The 22,406-nt window shown below is 40.1% G+C and overlaps 1 long non-coding RNA gene across 1 annotated transcript; it reads left to right on the top strand.

Moving 5' to 3' along the window:
- The first annotated feature begins 15,800 nt into the window (after positions 1-15,800).
- LOC145125302 (uncharacterized) lies at positions 15,801-18,404 on the top strand. Its single transcript, XR_013715920.1, has 2 exons — positions 15,801-16,376; positions 17,416-18,404. It is a non-coding gene; the product is annotated as an uncharacterized LOC145125302 (long non-coding RNA).
- The last annotated feature ends 4,002 nt before the right edge of the window (positions 18,405-22,406 follow it).

Genomic DNA, 22,406 nt, shown 5'->3' with positions numbered 1-22,406 from the left:
GGGGGAAATTGTTGAATCATAAAAGTGACCCTCTTGAACTCAGCTACCGCAACCATCTTTCTAACGTAACGGTTCAGCACCCGGAGTCAATCTTGTTCATCAGCAACCGCATCAACAACCGGAGTCAGCTACCGCAGTCAACTTAGCTAGATTACGTTATTGGTCTTTTATGTAATACACTCTATTATCCAGTATGCCTTGCACGGCTGCTTATAGAGTTGTAATCTAGTGTAGTTCCTAAGTCTCTATAAATAGACTTACTCTCTTTGTATTCAAAAAAAAGATAGGAAGAACCGATAACTTATGAATTCTATCTGAATACACATTCTGAAGTTATCTCTCTATCTTTCTTCAACTCATCTCTTCTTACTTAAATCTTATCATAATTCTGATGATCATAATCTCTCTTCGGAGCAAGTCTTTAAGACTTAATCACTAAGCTTGATCTTCCTTATTAACTTGGAGTGAATGCATTCCTTGTTATGAATCAGCTTAAGTGTCTTTTTGATATAATAATTGATGTCATTTTCATTTCTTTACATTTCCGCAACTAACTCTCTAACTATCTAACTATATTATTGTTGAGCTTTTAGATCCTTTGAGATTAACTATTCCGCATTATACTTGTTCTAACGTTTGTTCAAGTGTGTCTCCAAGTTTTTCTCTCAACAATCTTGTGTAGTTTACATCTTTGCATGCTAGTTATAGGCTTAATACCTTGGAAACACCTTTGCATGTATAATTAATGAAAACATAGATCCAAGGTATTTAGGGTTGTATGTGCACCATAGGATGTTGTATTATACCAAAACCCATCACCTCTACGGTACGAAGTACACCATCTTCACTGATCTCAAAAGCCTCCAGCACATTCTAAACCAAAAGGAGTTGAACATGAGGCAACGAAGGTGGGTTGAGCTACTGAATGATTACGAATGCGAGATCAAATACCACCCAGGCAAGGCTAACGTGGTAGCTGATGCACTGAGCAGGAAAGAATACTCAGGTCGTCGAGTGAAGACATTTTCGATAACCATCCACTCCCACCTAACCTCACAGATCAAGGGAGCCCAATCAGATGTATTGAAGCCGGTGAACGCCACAAATGAAACACTGCGTGGGATGGATAAAAACTTTGAAGCCAGGGAGGACGAGACTTATTACTTCATGAATAGAATCTGGGTCCCTAAACTTGGGGGATTCAGAGAGATAGTCATGAACGAGGCTCATAGAACGCGATATTCCGTCCATCCAGGTTCGGATAAGATGTACCTGGACATTAAGCAACATTATTGGTGGCCAAATATGAAGGTAGAGATCGCCACTTACGTGGGCAAGTGTCACACTTGCGCAAAGTGAAAGTGGAGTATCAAAAGCCCTCAGGATTGTTACAACAGCCAGTAATACCCGAGTAGATATGGGAAATGATTACTACGGACTTCATAACCAAATTACCTAAGACAGCAGAAGGATCGAATGCTATCTGGGTTATTTTCGATAGGTTAACTAAATTCGCTCATTTCATGCCAATAAAAGAATCGTATAAGATAGAAAGATTAACACGAATCTATATCAAAGAGATCGCGAGACTTCATGGAGTGCCAGTATCTATTATCTCGGATCGTGATAGTAGTTTTACTTCACGGTTTTGGCAGTCACTCCAGAAGGCTATGGGGACACAACTAGACATGAGCACTGCTTACTACCCTCAAACTGATGGCCAGAGCGAACGAACCATCCAAACACTCGAAGACATGCTCCGAGCCTGTGTGATCGATTTCGGAAAGTCATGGGATACATGCTTGCCCTTGATTGAATTCTCGTACAACAACAACTATCACACAAGTATAAGGGTTGCTCCTTTTGAGGCCTTATATGGTCGCAAATGCAAATCGCCTCTCTGCTGGGCTGAGGTGGGTCACACCCAGCTGGCAAAAGGGGAAACACCAAGCAGCACACTTACAGGACCAGAAATCATTAGAGAAACGACAGAACAGATAATCCATATCAAATCCCGACTCCAAGCATTGCGTGACCGACAAAAGAGTTACGCTGACAAACGACGAAAACCTCTGGAATTCCAAGTCGGAGATCGGGTACTATTAAAGGTCTCTCCCTAGAAATGGATGATCCGTTTTGGGAAACAAGGAAAACTAAATCCCCGATACATCGGGTCGTTCGAGATTCTTGCCCGAATTGGTCCGGTGGCTTATAAGCTGCAGCTACCTGCGGAGCTCAGCAACGTACACCCTGTGTTCCACGTCTCGAACTTGAAAAAGTGCTTAACAGATGAAACCCTTGTCATTCCTCTGGAAGAGATCGAACTAAATGAGAATCTCATGTTCTTCGAAGAACCGGTTGAGATAATGGACAGGGAGGTGAAGCGTACGAAGCAGAGTCGTATTCCAATTGTGAAGGTTCGATGGAACGCTAAGCGTGGACCGGAATTCACATGGGAATGCGAAGACCAGATGAAGTAGATGTACCCTCACTTATTCTCTCGTTCACGATCCTACCCTTCAAAAGCATTTCGGGACGAAATTCCCTCTAACGGGGGGATGATGTCACAGCTAGCATTTTTAGCTAGGAAATTATGTCCTCATGTAAACATCAACTATTGTAAGACTTGTACCCTAAGTGGATATCATACTCTATTCTCAATCAAAATCATCCATTCGAATCAAAACTCCTTAGTGAAGTTCAAGACCTAATACAATGCATCTCATATATTTAACTATGGGTCTGAAACCCTAAAAATCCCGGTTCGAATTTAGTATGGACTAGGATCCTCTTATTGGGCCTAATGGGCCAGTAAACCTTCTATTTGATGATTTCGGGCCAATGAAACCCATTTGGGCTTTAGTTGGGCCCATATTCGTCAAACAATAGCAATTGGGCCTAAAATAACTCACTTATTTATCATGAACCTTGATGGGCCGTGAACCCATCTTCTCGTTTGCAATTGGGCCGTGAACCCCATCCTTCCCCATGACCCATTTTCAAAAAAAAACAATGGGATATTAGGGAGTGCCACCTCACTAATGACCAACAAATAATAAGGTAATTATATCTCAAATCTCCATGCAATACACAACAAGTATCCATGCAAGCTCATGTTTCCATAAAATATCTTGTCACTCTCTTCTTCTTCTTCTATTTCTCGGCCATAGAGCACCACCATCACTCTCATTTCCTCCTTCACTCTTAAAGAGAAACTCTCTTTTCCGCTCCTCCTCAAAAACCATGGATGTGTGTGTGCTCAAGAAGGTCCCTCCAACTCACATACTAGAATCATCATATTTTCGAGGATCCTCTCAAGAAAGCTTCTAGGGTCGAGATCCTTCTCAATCTACATCCAAGACCGAAAACAACAACCCAAAGTGAGTTCATACCCCCTATTTTTGGTTTTTACTATGTTTTGGGGGAGAATACAAGTTGTCTTGTGCAGATCTATGTGTGTATGCATGATATTGTGTGTTTTTCATGTTATATATGTGATTTTGTGTCATAAACTCCATGAACTTAAATGTCTACTAAAAGATGATAATATTTGTAGAACATAACACTCATTTCAACTTATCTTACAAGGAAATGGTTTTAAAATACATACAAGTTACTTAAAACTAAGAAAATTGCATAAGAGGGCCAAAAGTGACAAAATGACGACAAATGGGTATATTTATGTAACTCACTGTTAGTAGGAGTTCAAAAAGGATTATTTGTGCTAAACATGGTTAGTTACGGCATTTGAGATCCTACAAGGACTAAAAATGTAAAAATTTTCATAATTGGGCTTTATTTGGGCTTCTCACAGCCTTGGGCAAAAAATTGTAACTTTTTGGGCTTTTGCGGGCTTAAGTGTCATTTTCAACATAGTTCTGCAAAAATGTAAATTTTTGCTAAGAAAAACTAAAAATATGAATTTGTTAGAACTTGGGCCAAAAACATAAAATTATTTACAAATGGGCCAAGAATGCACATTTTCATAAAAATAAGCCAAAAATGATATTTTGACAAAAAGGGAGTTAAAACGTTATTTTTACAAAAACTAGCCTTAAATGCAAGTTTTGTTCTTAAAAGGGACCTAAAATGTTACTTTTACAAAAAAATGTGCCTTAACTCTAAATTTTCGGCTTAATGGGCCGAGAATGTCATTTTTACAAAAAACGGGCCTTTTATGTCGTTTTGGTAAATAATTGAGCTAAACCAAGCAATATAATAACAAACGGGCTAATTACGTCATTCTCATGTTTATTGGGCCTTAGTGACCCATTTATATGCTTGATAGGTCCTGTATACTCTTTACATGTTTATTGGGCTTTGTTGACCCATTTACATGCTCGACGGACCTTGGATACTCCTTGCGTGCTTTCTGGGCCTGTAAATAATATAAATGTTAAATGAGCCTTAGTTGTCCTTTTACATATATATTGGGTCCGGGATATATATATAATCTCATTCCTTTTTGAGCCTATAAATGATTTACATGCTTAGCGGGACTTAGTTTTCCACTTACATGTTCATTGGGCCTGGAATGTACCTTATATGTTTCTCTTCGCGTAAATTCGATTAAGGATCTAGTGAGACGTGTCGGTTGGCACCTATTGAGTGTACGATCGTAGCCTGTAGTTATAACTAGAGTGTCTTGGAGGGAGAGCGGGGGTTTGTGTATAGATCTATACGGGGATGAAACCCCACACCTGAGTTATTCGCTATAATTAGACTAGAGCAGTCTAGGCTAACGAAAACCTTACCTTATTCCATCGGCGTCCGAAAAACGCCAAGACAGGCGAAATTGTCATTATCTAGTATGGTTATAACGACTCACTTAGAGGATTTAATATTATAAAATTTACGAGAAACCATTCTCTTTTCTCTTTGGATTACTCGGTAACATACTCGCGCCGGTACTCAACCTCGGGGGTTGATATACCAGCATTCTCTTTCACAGACAACATCGGGTTATCTGGGGGCATTGTCTTTATATTCTCTTTACATTCTCTTCGTCATTCTCTCCATTCTCTTTTTGCATTCTAGTAAACATTAACACACATGCATTAATACAAGATCGGATACAAACATACTAAACTGTTTTCAGAAAATATAGGATTTTCTGGTGGTTACAAGTTATACAAATCATTTTCTCAAACATGCTTATGAACTCACCAACATTTTTATGTTGACCTTTTTAAATTAACTTGTATTCTCAGGAAACCGTTGAGCAGGTTGGGCAGAACGAATTCATGGATATTTTGTCATATTTTGATTTGTCAAGGAATGACTCATGACAAGAGAATCTTATATGTCAAGAAGGCAGTGGGAGTCTTAAAGATCTTGGAAAAGCTTCAAGAACTTATCAAGAATAAAACCTATTGTTTATCACTAGCACACGAATTGTGGTTTATAACCTATCGTGTTGACATAATCTTATTTCTGTGCCCATTCCAGTTAATGTTGACTATGCATGTGAGTTCTATGAGTTCTCAGTTGTTTGCATAACAACTTGGAAGCAATGGCAGGCCCTTGTGCTGCCGGGTGGCAAGAAATTCAGATTGAACAAGTTCAGTCCATATGAGTTTGGATTTGTCACTAACCTTGTCTTATGATTATGGTTATGTCAAATTCACATGGATAGGAACACATACATCATAAAATATAAGTGTCATAAGGTTTCTCTCCGATTCATGAAAATGATGGTGGGGAAACGCTTTCAGTAAGTAGATTTTAAGGAGATAGCAGTTGTGATATTTGCATTCTGAAATTTGATTATGATTACGGCATCCCTTTTCATAATTCGAATTGTGAGGATTGGCAAAAGTCTGAACATTTGAGACTTATTGTTGTAAGTTCTTAAAACTGCTTAGACACACATGTGAGCTGTCTAAGGAAAGGTGTATGAGTTTGAGAAGCCTAGATAAAGTCTTATCGAAGCATCTCATATCAGAAATCTGAACTTTGATAATGAAAGTCAATAGGTATTGATTTCTAGAAGTCCAGTTGATTTCTGGGTACATGTCAAAGCTGGTGGGAGCATAAAAGTTATGCTAATAAAGATAATAATTATTATGCTAGTGGGAGCATAATTATTATGGAAAGTGTTGAAAGTTGGCAATGTTAATTATAGAAAACAAAAGTTTCAAGTCGCAAAGTCGTAGGGTTTGAAAAGTTGTTTTGCTATAATTAAGGGAGAGGAATTTATACTTCATTTCAAATCTAAAAGCTTGGATTGTGAGATTTTAATCAAATTTAGTCAAATATATATGAATGTTATGTTGGAATGGTTCAACATAAGGAAATTCTGTATATGGAAATGTTAATTGCGTTCTCAAAAATTGATTATGATTATGGCATCCCTCTTTATAATCAAAATTATGAGAACATGGCAAATAGAAATATTATACCAAAAGACTGATCAAATATCATGTCTTTATGTTAGACATTATGAATCGTGTCCCATATGCTTCGGGTATAGGATCGATTCATATGCTATAATATTCTCATGTTCTAATTTTTCGAATGCCTAGGGCATTTAGAGGGAAAAAGGAATAGAACCGGATATGACTAAAGTGGTTAAACAACTGTTAAGGACAATCTAAGGTTCGCCAAGGATTGGTCGCTTAAGGACAGTTGGAAGTATAGTAATGGAAGGACCATATTGACATTATTATGAATAGATAGGAGTCTATTAATAATGAGTTGTTGTATGGCAAATATGGAATGTTTCCATATTGGGAGTTGAAGAATAGATGAGAAAGTTAGAAACTTTTATGCAAGAAGGATGTTCAAAGGAATGTACTTTGAATTTGAGACTTCATTTCCGTGGAATTGTCTTGTAACAATCTCCAAATGAATATTTTGTAATATGATTGGTCAAGTCTCTGTGACTTTTGGCACCTAGACATGACAAAAGAATCATTGCATGATAGTTTAGAATCTAACACTTTCTGGCAGTGCCAAGAATTTGGAATTCTTACACTTGCAATAAGGATTTGGAATTTTGAAATGAGCATCATTGAAATGTTTTTCAATTGATCTATTTCACAAAGTAAGGACCATAGACAAACATAGTGTGCATGCTTGGTGCATGGCATAACTATTGTTTAGACAAACATAGTGTGCATGCTTGGAGCATGGCATAACTAGTGTTTTAATTCAAGTATTAAGTTGATTAATCGAAACATTATACAATGAATAATGAGTAATCAATATGGGACTCATAAGCTTTAGGCCATATAGGATTAGTATTATTCTTGTGTTTCACTTTGCATGTTTTGACTTCCGAAATAACTAGGTTATTCAAACCATCCACAGTCAAGCATACTTTGGAAGTAGGTAATGAGGCAAGACTATCATGAATGGGTCTGTAGAGGTGTGTTAGTCATAGCACAAGTTTGCTACAGTGTTCATGAGTTCTCCTGGAATAACATTCGAGTATTGGATTCAACCCACGCTCATTTGAATCACTTCATGAATTTTATCACGAGTGATCATGAGACGATAATATTTTATATTCTTGAAACGGAGACATGTGAGTTGTAGTTGCAAGTCGGTTGCACATTGACATATGTAAACGCACCAGTAACTTGGATGGTATAAAACATATTGTTGTGTGTAATTTGATGAGTAAGTAGAAGCGAGCATTTGGGTCTAATTTTATCCGTTCCTTTTACCCCATGTAAATAAAAGCGATATCTGTGGGCCCCTCGATTATTTAGTGATGACACCAGACCTGTACTGATTTGATTTGTTCAATTAGTCGGTCGTAATAAATCGGAAATCGGGAAACAACAGATGGACAGAGAGAATTATTATAATCCATGTCTCAGTCCATATGATATCTAGAATGGAGGAATATATAATCCCTTATCTAATGGACATGTCATTGACTAGGTCAGAGTTCGACAACGACTTTTAAGAGCTACGATTGCTAGTCGGGTTGGAGTCATGCTTGCAATGATAGTTATTAGACTTATCCAAGTGGGAGACTGTTGGATTAGTGTCTAAGTCCATAACTATAATTGGTATGTACTTGACCCGAGAGTAGCATGGTCCATTTGGGTTGCATGGCACCAGAACAATCTGAAGGATGGATAATTGAGAAGAGGTTATTTATGGTTTATTAATATATTATAAGTTCTAATATATTAATATGAAATCATATTATTTAATTAGTATTGATCAAGAATTAATTTGGAATTAATTTTGTGATCAAAAGAGACTACTTAAATATATGGGGATTGATTATGTAAATCATTCATTCTTATAATGTGGGCTTATGATCCATAGTTCCTTATGTTGGGCTAAACCCATGTGGTGACCCATGGATGATCCATGGAGGTTTAAACCCATGGAGCATGAGGAATATGGAAGGTCATGCACATTAGGGTTTGCATGGTGTAACCCTAATTTAGCCACACTATATAAGAACCCCTCTAGCTCATGAAATTGGAACTAGTGGTTACACAAGAGGGCAAGCCGATTTTGTGAGTGCAAGTAACCTCCTCTCAAGTTCCTCCATTGTTGGTGGTGTTGTGTGATTCCATTTGAGGTGCAACACTTAGGGAACTAAGTTCTTAAAGGATTAAGGAATCAAGCTACAAAAAAAAGGTATGTCATTCTACTAGATTTTGTATTACATATACTTCATGGTATGCTAGTTAGGATGAAACCTTGGAAAAATGAAAGTTTGCATGTATAATAGAGAAAACATAGATCCAAGGTTTCTAGGGTTGCATGCACACCATAGGAGTGTTAGAATGCTCAAAAACCTTCAGGTACGACATCTCCGTCCATTCAACAGCTTATAAGGTGGAGCACCTATGCTGGAGTGATAGCTGTTGTTGTAGGAGAACTCTGCAAGGGGTAGGTAGGAGTCCTAGCTCCCACTGAAGTCAATAACGCAAGACCCCAACATATCCTCGAGGCTCTAAATGGTCCGCTCGCTCTGGCCGTCTGTCTGCAGATGATAAGCTGTATTGAAATGCAGTCGCGTGCCCAGTTTCTCATGGAACTTCTGCCAGAAACGGGAGGTGAACCGAACATCACGGTCTGAAACGATAGAGACTGGAACCCCATGGCGAGCGACAATCTCACGTATATACACATCGGCCAGCTTCTCGGCCAATGAGCTCTCCCGGATGGACAGAAAGTGGGCACTCTTGGTCAATCGATCCACGATGACCCATATAGCGTTGAAACCCTTCGTCGTTCTCGACAATTTGGTGATGAAGTCCATCATGATCTGCTCCCATTTCCACATGGGAATCTCTAGAGGCTGCAGCTTGCCATGCGACCTTTGGTGCTCGGCCTTGACCATCCTGCAGGTCAATCACCTCTCAACGTACCAAACGATCTCTCGCTTCATGCACAGCCACCAGTAACTCAAACTCAGATCCCGGTACATCTTGGTGGCCCTCGAGTGAATAGGGAAGCGAAAGTTATGAGCCTCCTCTAGTACAATTTGTCTGATCCCGCCAGACATCGGAACCCAGACCCGACCGCAACGGGTCAATAACCCTTGACTGTCCTGCACAAATCGGGTGATCTCGCATCTAATCCGCTCATGCTTCCAGTTCTCCTGTCGTACACCCTCAGCTTGAGCTTCCCTGATCAAGCTCACAAGTGGAGAATCCACTGATATCCTTATACATGTCGCTAGAGTAGAAGATCCTGCCGACTTGCGGCTTAGGACGTCCGCTACAACATTCGCTTTACCCGTATGGTAAAGGATCTCGCAGTCATAATCCTTGACTACGTCCAGCCACCTGTACTACCTCGTGTTCAGGTTCGGCTGATCCATGATGTGTCTCAAACTCTTGTGGTCCGTGTATATGGTACAGTGGACCCCGTAGAGGTAATGTCTCTAAATCTTGAGAGCGAATACCACCGCTCCCAACTCCAAATCGTACGTGGGGTATCTCGCCTCATGCGGCTTCAAATGCTCTCTACTGCTCAGGGCCCCACCGGAAATCTACCCCCTTTCTCTTCAGATGAGTGAGGGGTACTGCAATCTTGGAGAAATCCTGTATGAATCTCCGGGAGTACCCTGCCAATCCCAAGAAGGTGCTGATATCCGAGGGAGATTTTAGGACCTCCCACTGGTTAACGAGATGTCCAAGGAACTGAACCTCTCGTAACCAAAACTCACACTTCGAGAACTTGGCATAAAGTCATTCCCGTCTCAAGACTCCCAATAGCTCCCGAAGATGCTCCTCATGTTGCTCTCTGGTCTTGGAATACACCAAGATGTCATCTATAAACACAATGACTGAGCGATCGAGCATCGGTCTGCATACCCGATTCATCAGGTCCATAAATATAGCTGGCGCGTAGTGTCCATAACGAGTCTGGAACGCGGTCTTCTCCATGTCCTCCTCCTGTACCCTGACCTGATGGTACCCGGACCTCAAATCTATCTTGCAGAACCAAGATGCTCCCTATTACTGATCAAAGAGATCATCGATCCGTGGTAGTGGATAACGGTTCTTCATCGTCAACTTGCTCAAATAACGGTAGTCAATTCACATCCGGTGTGAACCATCCTTTTTCTTCATGAAGAGAATCGGTGCTCCGCACGGAGAACTGCTCGGATGAATGAACTGCTTGCCTAGCAGCTCCTGCAGCTGAGATGACAGCTCCTGCATCTCAGGTGGTGCTAATCGGTACGACGCCTTGGCGATAGGGGCCTCACCTGGCACAAGGTCAATCCTGAACTCGACCTGCCTCTCCGGAGGCACTCCGGGTAACTCCTCCGGAAACACGTCAGCAAATTCCCTAACAATCGGAACGTCCGAAACCGAACCTAATCCCTGACCCGCGTATCCACCACATACACTAAGTAACCCGCACACCCGTGCTGAATATAATGCCGATCCCTGGTAGCTGAGCAAAATCCTGAACCTACTCTGGTGCCCTCGCCGAAGATAACCAGTTCTCCCTCACTTGGGGTTCGAACTACCAAACGCTGACCCTCGCAGTCGATCATGGCACCAAATCGACTCAGCCAGTCCATACCCACTATGACACAAACTTCCCCAATGGGAATCAGAATCAAATCAATCGGGAAGGACACCCCGAAGATCTCCACAACACAATCCTGATAAACTGAAGAAGCAGAAATCCCATGTTCGTTGGCAATGGAGACTCGCAACGGACACTCTAGCTCTCCTACAGGCAAACCGAACTCTCTACTTAACAATCAAGAGACAAATGACCGACTCGCCCCGGAGTCAAATAATACCAAAGCAGGTAAGGAGTTCACTAAGAATGTATCTAACATGGTACAACACATATAAGAAGAAAATAGATATAATCAATAAGATAAAGGATAGAAACATACCAGCAACCACATTTGGTGTTGCCCTGGCCTCCTCGGCTGTAAGCTGGAAGGCGCGTTCCTGAGCCCTCGGGCGCCATGCTCTACCCTGACTCCCTTCATTAATCTTCAGTGTAGCCGGCGCTGGATCCTGCGTCGGCCTGGCAACGAGCTGTGGAGAGTTGTTCTTCACGTGACCAACCTGATTGCAGTGGTAGCAAATCCTCATATCCTGAACCGGGGCCAGCTGGCGACAATCCCCTCGCAAAGTGCCCATCCTTGCCGCATTTGTGGCATGTACTACCCGATCTGCAAACTCCCGAATGGCCCTTCTCGCACTCCCACAAGTGCGGCCGCGCTGACCCCTATACCTAGAATCAGCGGTCTTGGGCCGCTTCGGCGCAGGCTATGAATGCGTCGGGGCCTGCCTCTGCTCCCGTAGCTGTAACTCGATCTCAAGCTCACGCCGCCTAGCGGCCTCCTTTAACTCCAGCGTGTATCGCAACACTGGGTAGCAACAAACTGACAGATGTCAGTCTTGAGCATGCTCAGATAACGTGTCATCTGAGCCTGCTCAGAAGCAAACTTTGGGAAAAACATCGCCCTCTCAGTGAGAATGTAGGTGATCTCCATCACCGACTCCGTATCCTGTCTCAAATCCAAAAACTCTTGTGCCAGCCGCTCGCGCTCAACCCTTGGAATGTAGCGAGCGCGAAACATATCCCTGAACTGCTCCCAAGTAACCGCAGCTCTCTGATCATCTGTATACGACCCCGTCATCAACCTCCAGCAGTCCTTGGCTCCGGACCTCAGCAGGTTCTGAGCACACCTGAACTTCTGGTCAACAGGACATGAGCACGTGAAGAAACATCCCTCCACGTCAGATAGCCACCTCAAGGCTACGATCGGGTCCTGAATTCCATCAAAAGTCGCGGGCTTCGTGTTATCGAAGTCCCAGTACTGAAAAACCCGACTGGTACAGCTGCGGAGGCTGCAGCGGCAGCCGTCTTAGCAAGAGCTGCATAACGCTCATCGAAATACTTTACCATAGCGGTCTTGATAGACCCAAACATCTCTGGCACCTGTGCCCGGAACAGTGTAGCAACCTCATCATGTAGGATCTCTCGAATCCTGGCGTCCAACTCATCTGACCAATTACCTCGGGCACTGTTGTTCCACCCTGGCTGCCATCTCCTGATCCTGATCCTGATCCGGATCCAGTCACAAAACGCCTCGTAACCACCATGATGAAAATATACCAGGAAGATATCAGACATTCCATACAATAATTGGGGAACCAACTCCCAACAAAGCCCTAGGGGTTGTGACTTCCTTGCTACGTGTATGGGTCCTGTGGTTTCAGTAGTATGGGCCCATACTACCTTCCACACCTACCTATATTTGTCTCAAGTATCATCACAACGCCCTAACAATATACATATGCATGGAGAGTGCTCAATTCTCACTCCTAGAGGAAGGCTAAGTATCTCATAACTGGCCGACTGAACCCGCACAACCCACCCATGAAACTTCCACCAACCCTGCAGCACTCGTGTATGCTAGCCATACATAACGCTGGACCCTATAGACTTTCGAATACTTGATCCTACCCTAAGCCCTTCATCAAACAATAACAAGAAATAAGGCCAAACCAAACATTCTCAGACTATAAGATCTTAATTATATACGACCGTGATGCATACACTAAGCAACTATAGTAATGATGTCAATTTCATATAAGGAAAAACCATAGGCTATCAGACATCATATAATCAGGCAATTCTATCATGCAATTCCTGAAGATCCCTAGCCTAATACTAGCATGTTGTTCTAACATATCACAAAATCAAATAATCCGTAAGGTATTTTGGGGTCTACTTAATGGCTCCGACTGATCATACACTTGCATCCTCCTTTAGTATTTTGAAAACCATTTGGAAATCATTTTGAAAATCTTGTCCTTAATTTGAGACTGGATTCACACAAGTGTTCCTCCAATTCACTCAAACCAAGGCTCTGATACCAACTTGTAACATCCATGAAAATCATGTCATTTTAAAACTTTTTAAAACATTTAAAAACCAATAATTCTTACAAATTATTTTTAAAATAGTTTCATGGCAGAGTATCCCAAAAAACAAATCATAAAAACATAAGGAGGTGCACGATCACGCCTTCGCCTTCCCGCGATCATCTGAAGTACCTGAAAAAAAATCAACAACTGTAAGTCCGAAGCTTAGTGAGTTCCCCCAAAATACCAACGCCATACAAACCATAACAATATCATACAAACAGCATGCATAATGAGCCATCAGCCTGAATGAACTGCCTCGCAGGGCCATCATCCTATCTGGACCACTCTTCGAGCAATCGGCACGTCTGGACCGCCTCGTGGGCCTACAACCTATCCGGACCGCTCGTCGGGCTTTCGGCCTGACTAGTATGCCCTTACCAGGACTACAGTCTATCCGGGCCTCCCTGGGTATGTTGGCATGTTGCACAAAGCAAGACCGCCTCAACCCAACCCCCAATCAAACAATCATATGCACATAAATATCATACGCAGCTAGCATGTACAGATAGTCATACAGATCTAACAGATCACTAACATAACATCATCCTATAACCAGGATACCGATCTAACAGATCACTAACATAACATCATCCTATAACCAGGATACCGATCTAACAGATCACTAACATAGCATCATCCTATAACCAATATACCTATCTAATAGATCACTAACATAACATCATCCTATAACCAGGATACCGATCAACAAATCACTAACATAGCATAATCCTATAACCAGGATATAAACTATAAAGGGTCGGACTTGGTGCCTTAGACCCTGTTGATATAGTGAGAAGAACTCACCTCACAATGTCAATCGGAACTGAAGTATCAAACTCCCGAAACACAGCTCCAAACACCAACACCTACATCCACCAATGATCCACTTCCATAAATTCCCTAATTACTAAAATACCCCCAGAAGTCAAACTGGTCAACCCTTGCTCAAAGTCAAAGTCATTGGTTAAGGTCAACAGTCCATGTTGACCCAACTCGTCGAATGTAGCTTACTGACTCGTCAAGTTCCTTCTGAACTCAAGAAATCGCGAAAACCCCAATCGACTCGCCGAGTTTCCAGAAAACTTGTCGAGTCTATACAGTGTCCAGAATGTCAGGAAAACCCTAACCAACTCGTCGAGTTACCTCTCTAACTCATCGATTTCATGCAGAATACAAAAAACGGGAAACTCTCATCCAGCTCGTCGATTTGACTATGTAACTCGTCGAGTTCTTTCAGTCCATTTCTCATTCAGACGTTTTTAAGCGAAACCAAAGCTCCAAACTTTAAATATAGGCTCCTAGGGTGTAGTTATCACGTATAGTTGCTAACTTTACGTGCATGCAAGGCTTCAAGAAGCTAAAAAACTCAAAACTAGCCTTATAAGAAGGTTTTGGACATGGAAAAGGGCTAGGGCTAGATAAGGTCGAGAACTTTATGTTCATGAGGGCCTAAGGGAGTCCAGATCTGAAACCACGTTCTCATGACAAGCTCAAATGCGAGCTGACCCCCTTTTTGCACCAAAATGCCCATATACTAACATAAAAAGTGATCTAGGAAATGTAAAGCCAAGGTAAGGACTTTTTACCTTCTACTGGATGGCAACACGATGTAGATACTGGATCTACAAGCTTCTTCCCGTTCCAAGCCTCTAAATCTTCAAGCTTCTTCAAGGAATGCACCAAAATACACACTTTAGTCTCTCACACTCAAAAATAGGGTTAGATCTATTAGGGTTTGCTTCTGGATGTCAAAAGTGGAAAAAGGTGGTTGGGGGAAAGGACTTAAGGTCCTTTAAATAGGGCGCAAACCCTAAAAATTAGGGTTTTCATGCACAACCTCTACTCGTCGAGTTGGGCACCAACTCGTCGAGTAGGTTCCATAAACCACGCGGCCATAACCGATTCTACACAACGAGTTGGGGCAACCAACTCGTCGAGTAAGTCTCTAATAATGAATATAAAACTTGTAACATCCCATTTAAAATATAATAATTAAATAATAAACTTGAAACCCGAGAAGCAATTTGTATTATTATTTTATGTTAATTTAGTCCAAAACCAAATAATAATTAGTGGGGTGTTGGTCTCTGGAAACCAAATGACGATATTTGAATATTCAGGGGATTAATGTGTAAATTTTGGGACTTAATTGATAAAGATTTTCATAAGTCAAGGGGTGTTTGGTATTAGTTGGGTTTAATTTGTGAGGATTTATGGGGGCAGGGACTAAATGGTAAATTCTGGACTTGGGATGAAAAGAAATTGTGATGGAGGGACTATTTGGTAACATTTGGATTTAAATTGAAAGGACAAGGCGAATGAGGGGCTGTTTCTGCCATTATGGGTTGTAGTTTGTAGGAACGGGGTATAAATCCTCTTGAGCTCTCCGTGACCCTAACCCTAATCGGGTACTGTAGCCGCCACCCTTATACCTCCCTCTCATCTTCAACTGCCGCCACCTCCCTCCATGGACGCCGACGAAGCTGCTGCCCAGATGATGAAGACGGAGATGCCGACGAGGACCACCACCAGGTCTGCTCCCCGGTTGTTGTTGCTGTCATTCGAGTAAGCTTTGTCGAGAGGGAGTTCCTCCGCCAATAGCCGCTGCTGTTTCCTTGCTGCCATCGTCGCAACCCACGGTGTTGGGTTTATTTTCCGGACAAGATGTGTGTGTCGTCGTTGAAGAGGAGGGCGCCGACGGATGCTGTGGTTGGAAACGATCGGAGGAGGAAGCGGGAGGCTGTCGTTGTTGTTATTCCTGGCGACGGACCGTTCGTCTCCCTTGTCCGTCGCACCGCCGCTCACCACTGCTGCTAAGAGTGTTTGTGTATATGTTTCAGTCGTGTATCAGGCTTGGCGGTGCTTTGAGGGTTGCTGATTTCCATATGGATGCTTGAAGGATAGAAGGACCCAAAGATAAACCACCATGGCCGCCGGCCATGGTGGCTGCCGCCTCTAGAAAGTTGTTATCGCTGTTGCTGCCGCTAGGTGGGTGGCTGGAGTATATTTTGATACCGGATGTGGGTGTGTGTGTTTTATGAGGCTGAAAAGCTAGGGCTGCCACCCTCTACCACCATCGGCCGCCACGGTGCGGCTGTGTGTGTAATTAGTATGTGTTTTAGTGGTTGTGTGTGTTAAGAGGGTAATATTGTAATTTGTAACCAAAGTGAAATAATGAAAAGAAGAACCTAACCACCACCGTAGAGTGGTGGCTGCCGCCTCCTGCCGCCACCGGCCGCCGTGTCGGGTGGCGGTGTGCTTTGATGGTGTTTTGACTCGTTTGGATGCTTGGTCAAGGGACTAAGAAACCCTAATGGGCCCAATGAGGCTTAATGGGCTTAATAAACCCTAATGGGCCCAATGGAGCTAAATTGACCTAAAAGTCCAAACAGATGACTAATGGGCCTAGTGAAACCTTAATGAATCTAATGAACCTTATTTGATCAAAAAACATATCAATTGGGCCTATTGGGCTAAGATGGGGTTGGAAACCCTAATTAGGGTTTAGAAAACTCTAATATTGGATTTATGGGCTTGGACTTATTGGGACCCACTTTTGGGCCATTGGAATGGAATTGTGTGATTAAGCCCAATCACACCATATGACTTGTTTAGAAGAGTGATGGACTTAATGGATTAAGTCCTTAATGGATTAAGTCCTTAATGTATTAAGCCTTTAATGGGTTAAGTGAGAAACACTTAACCCTAATTCTCATTTTATGTGAAACCCTAATTTGACTTGGGCTTTGTGTTGGGCCTTTTATTGGGCTTTGGTAATTGGATTATTAATGGACCATCCAAGAATGATCATATAGACTAGAATATGTTGATGGGCTTAGGGTAAGGCCCATATGAGGGTATGGGCCCAATTTGGAAAATTGGGCCATAGTTTGGGCCTTGATGATTATATGATATTGGGCCATATGTTGGGATTTGGCCCATTACTTGACTTTTGGGTCTTTGGAGTGTGATTTGGACCTGGGGCTTGGAACCCAATTATTAATTGGGTATTGTTTGATGTTGACAGTTCGGGAATCTGTCAACCAGCAGCTGGAGTTTTATCTGCGGGACTTCATCAATGCCAGGTGAGTTCTCCTCACTATATCAACAGGGTCTAAGGCACCAAGGCCGGCCCTTTATGGATTGTATTCGGATTATTGCATGTTATGCTTACTGATTTACATCCTGGTAGTTAGGATGGTGATATACTATGCTTTAGTGACCCGGTTGGGTCGGTATCCTGGTATATAGGATGATGCTATGTTAGTGACCTGTTAGGTCGATATCCTGGTTATAGGATTGTTGTTATGCTTTGTGATCTGTTAGATCGGTTTGACTGTTATATATATATATATATACATGCTAGTGTTATATGATGTCTATGTGCACATGATTGTCCTGGTTATAGGATGATGCTATGTTAGTGACCGGTTAGGTCTGTATCCCGGTTATTGGGATGTTGCTATGATTGGTGATTTGTTAGATCGGTTTGACTGTTATATGAAATGAGCTAGCGTATGATATTTATGTGCACATGTTTGTTTGATTGGGGGTTGGGTTGAGGCGGTCCTACTCTATGCTGTAGGCCAACATACCCGGCGAGCGGTCCAGATAGGCTGTAGGCCCTGCGTGGCGGTCCAGATGTGCCGAAGGCTCGAAGAGCAGTCCAGATAGACTGAAGGCCTGTGAGGCGGTCCAGTCAGGCTGATGACTCATTATGCATGTTATTCTGTATTGGTTATATGATATGGTTATGTTTGTACGACGTTGGTATTTTGGGGAAACTCACTAAGCTTCGGGCTTACAGTTGTTGATTTTGTTTCAGGCACTTTTGATGATTGCAGGAAGACGAATGCGTGATCGTGCACCTCCTCATATTTTCATGATTGATTCTGAGGATACTCTGATGTGTGAACCATTTTGAAAACAAACTGTAATAACTTAATGATTTTAAAATGTATTAAAAAGTTTAAATTTGGCTTGAATTTTAAGGGTGTTACAAAATTTTAAAATTTATATTTGGGAGTCGGGGTGTTACAATACCATTATTGTATTGAACTTCGTCTATACTTTCCACTTCCACCTCATATTCTTTTCCATCAACATACAACAAATTTATGGGCTCATTTGTCATATTCCAAAGACAAACCATCTCAAAACTCCCATATTTTGGCAACTTCAAGACACGATTGTTACCACCTCCCTAAAACATACTCGTGTCCATTTGTTCAACTACAAATTTGAATTCATAAGTTTAACCCACTTTACATTCCATCTCACAAACCCAACCAGTTTTTTTCGAATTCAATTGCTTCTTCTTTTCCATGATCTGAATTCCTTTATGGACCTAAGACTACAACGTACTCACCAACTTCCACTTGATCGTCTACCTGGAGAGTCAGTTGGACTTTCCCATGAGGGGTCTATGACTTCATTCTTGTTTCCCAAGTTTCTTCTTATCTAGATAACACATATTGTTAGGTTAGCTCGATAATGTTTCAAACGTATAATGTGCCAAAATAAATAAACACGAAGGAGTGTGTTCAAGATATTAAGAATATCATATGATATTTGCAATCAAGAAGAATCCATGCAGGTAATGTATGCATACCTCATTATCACGCCCTTATTTAATCAGATTAATCCTAATTAAAATGATTTGAGTTTTATCTTTCATTTAGAAAATGTATTTTAGTAATATCATATATAATTTTGAATTTAGATAGGTTTTTGATATTATATCAATTTAATTTTAATTAAAATATGAGCTTGGATATAGATGTAAAATATTATAGTTTTTAGAAAGATGTATACATAATTTAAAATTTATAAGGACATGACGAAATACTTAAAGTTTAAAGTTTGTAAAGATATATATAAAATTTTTCTGATAATTAAAATAAAACAAATTAACTAACAAATGAGAACAATAAACCAACTTTTGACAAACTAGTTACGATAAAACAAATAACCTATAAATAAAAATTAAATTAAATAACATATTTAATTAAATAAATGACTAGGATACAAGTCAAATGAAAACCTTTATTTAACGTAATATAAAATGCTTTTAAAACAAAAACTAGTGTATTAACGTAGCCCATTAACAATCAACTGAATTAGCCCAACAAACCATAATACAAAACTACTACAAATACCTAAAAAACGAAGCAGATTTTGTAAATCGTTGAAGTTTAGGAATTAGGTTGCATTGTAATCTTTAAAGTTGAATGATCACAATCTCATCAAGTAGTAATAAGAATCATATCAACATATATAATTGTTTTAGTGGATCACACAAATATCAACCTCATGTTTCGTACTTACAAATTATATATCGGAAAATATACAACCAGAGATGCACAAAGTTGGGTTCCAAACCTGGCCGAAATTGGTATTGGGTTCGGATATGTACAATATGGCTAAACCGTGCTAAGAAAATCGGGCCGGGCCCTTCTACCATGATTATCTTTTGAAAATGAAAAAAAAGTGCTAAAAGTTAAAAAGAAAAAAAAGTGTTTTAACTCCAACTATATATCAATTTATTATAAAACAAAAAACAAACAAATCATAAAACTTAAGTTTTTTCTTACTCTTGTATTCATATTTGTCGCGATCATCTTCTTTGATTCGGCATGGTTAAGTCTTCAATTTAGGTGTTGATAAACACTATGTAAACTTTTTTTTATCATAAATCTAATCTACTATTAAACTAGTTCTAATTACATGACTTGAATTCTATATTTCAATAAAAAAGACAATACATGAACTAGAAATTCATTAACATGTTAATTATTCTTCTGCTATTACATTTTCAACATATTTAATCTTAGCGTAAGGGACCTCAACTGCTAGTTTTGTATGTGATATTTTAAGCACATGCACACATATAGTGACTCCAATATAAGTCTCTTGTTTTTTGCGGTAATATAATCATTTCACAAATAGAAAGCATATAATTGGAAACTACTATATAATTTGAAACTACTATAGAAGTTTGAAATTTGTTAACTTATGTAAACTTTATAAAATTTGATAAAATAAAGTTTTATAAATCGCTACAAGAGGTGTTGGTTCATGCTCGTTTACTTTGTATATTTTCGGATTTTATCAACAATGCTTATTAGTTATTTCAAGATCTTGATGATATGATTCGCTAATAAATGCTACTCGTTTACCCTTCCCCTAAGGTTGGGTACATTCGTACTTGCTACGTAGTTTTCATTATAAATGTCAAATAATATTCAACAATATTGGTATATTTATTTTTGGTTTTATTAGGAAATATGCACTCTTCCTAAATCACCTGATCATTGACTATTTTAGTTATTAAACCTTGGACACAAGAGTCAAAAGACACTTAGGTGCTATTTGTTTTTTTGAAGCAAAAATTCTTGAAGTCTGCGGACCACTTCTAAAACCTTCTGCAGCATAAGAGGTTGACCAAACGGCTGCAGACTGTCATTAGAAACGTGTTTGTTTTTTGACATCTGCAGGCTGTTGCAGATGTTAAAAATTTGAAATAAACCGATTTTATAAACGAAAAATAGTTTTTCAACACTGAAAATTTAATAATTATAGTCTTAAAACATTAAAATAAAATTCATACAACCAAATTAGTCTTACAATAACAAGTTGAAATAAAATTCATACAACCAAACTTTAATAATTCTAATTCCATAACTGATCGACAATTTCATCTCGTAACTGGGTTATATATTCATTGTTTCCATCAATGAGGTCTACACAAAGCTCTAGAAACAACAATGGGACGGTTTTCAAAGAAGCGGCCTTCGGATGTACCTAAACCTAATCAATGTAAATTAGATGACATTTCAACATAACAAGAACTTCAATTAACGACACTTCAGCAACAATACATCATGAATCAGAAAGAAAAAAAACCATATAAGCAAAGATTATACAATAAAATCAGCAAATTAACGTAAACTTGCATATAAGTTTATGATTTCCGCAAAGATTTTAGCAAACATTGATCACAAATCAGCACAACTCAGCAAACATAAATATCATACATATAGCATAAAATCGGTTATAGGAACAATTACATCAAAAATCAACATAAACTTGCATATTTTTCTGATTTCATCAAGGATTTTAACAAAGATTGATAACAACTCAGCAAAAATCGATTTCAGCAAGCATAAATAACTACTTAGAAGCATGAAGAGGCTAGCGAGAAGATGAAGACGAAATTGATTTCAACAAGCAAAAATCGATTTCATCAAAGATTTTACATGTCGATGTGAAGATGACGGTGTCGGTGAGAAGGACGAGGGTTGTTGAAAAACGCGAGCGACGAGAAGATTGGTGAGGGCGGACCAGCAAGTGACGACCGACGATATGTGAGAAAGGTAGCTCCAACCTCCGACGATTTGATGGGAATGGAAGAACGAGAGTTGTTGAGAGCGGTGTTTTTTTCTGTCCTTTTTTTTAGGTTTAGTCTAGGAAGAGGTTAGAAGAACCAAGCCTAATGTTGTATGTGGTAGAGGACAGGAAGAGGTTTTTGAGCCCGAAGCCGTTTAAAAAACAAACTGCTATGAAATTAAAAATGTTGTGCGTGTGCTGCGTCGCACGACAATAATTGGTCAGAAGAGTTTTTTACAAAAAACAAAGAGCTCCTTATCCTTGGGTTCAATGTGTAGCACATGTAAATATGTTAGGCATTTCTTCGGAATATATGGATCTCTCTTACTAGTGATGTCGTCATAGAACATGCAAATGTTCTAGATCCATCTTTGTTAAAGTTACCAATTAATATGTAAGTATGAAGTCCTAAATGACTAGCATGATAATAAACACTCTATAATTGTGTTCTTCCAGTTTTGTGAGCATTTTTACCATATAATGTAGATGATACATGGTTGTCCATTTCGTATTTGGAATCTACCCTCCATGCTTTGTACATTGTATATCGTAAACGCTTCAAACGTATCTTTTGTTGTAAATTACTTTGAAAAATATACTATGTGGAATTCTACGTATTTGGTTTGTACA

This window comes from Lactuca virosa, chromosome 7, assembly GCF_052849685.1.
Source record: "Lactuca virosa cultivar CGN04683 chromosome 7, Lactuca_virosa_CGN04683_v6, whole genome shotgun sequence".
NCBI lineage: Eukaryota > Viridiplantae > Streptophyta > Magnoliopsida > Asterales > Asteraceae > Lactuca > Lactuca virosa.
This window is presented reverse-complemented; position numbering and strand designations above follow the sequence as displayed.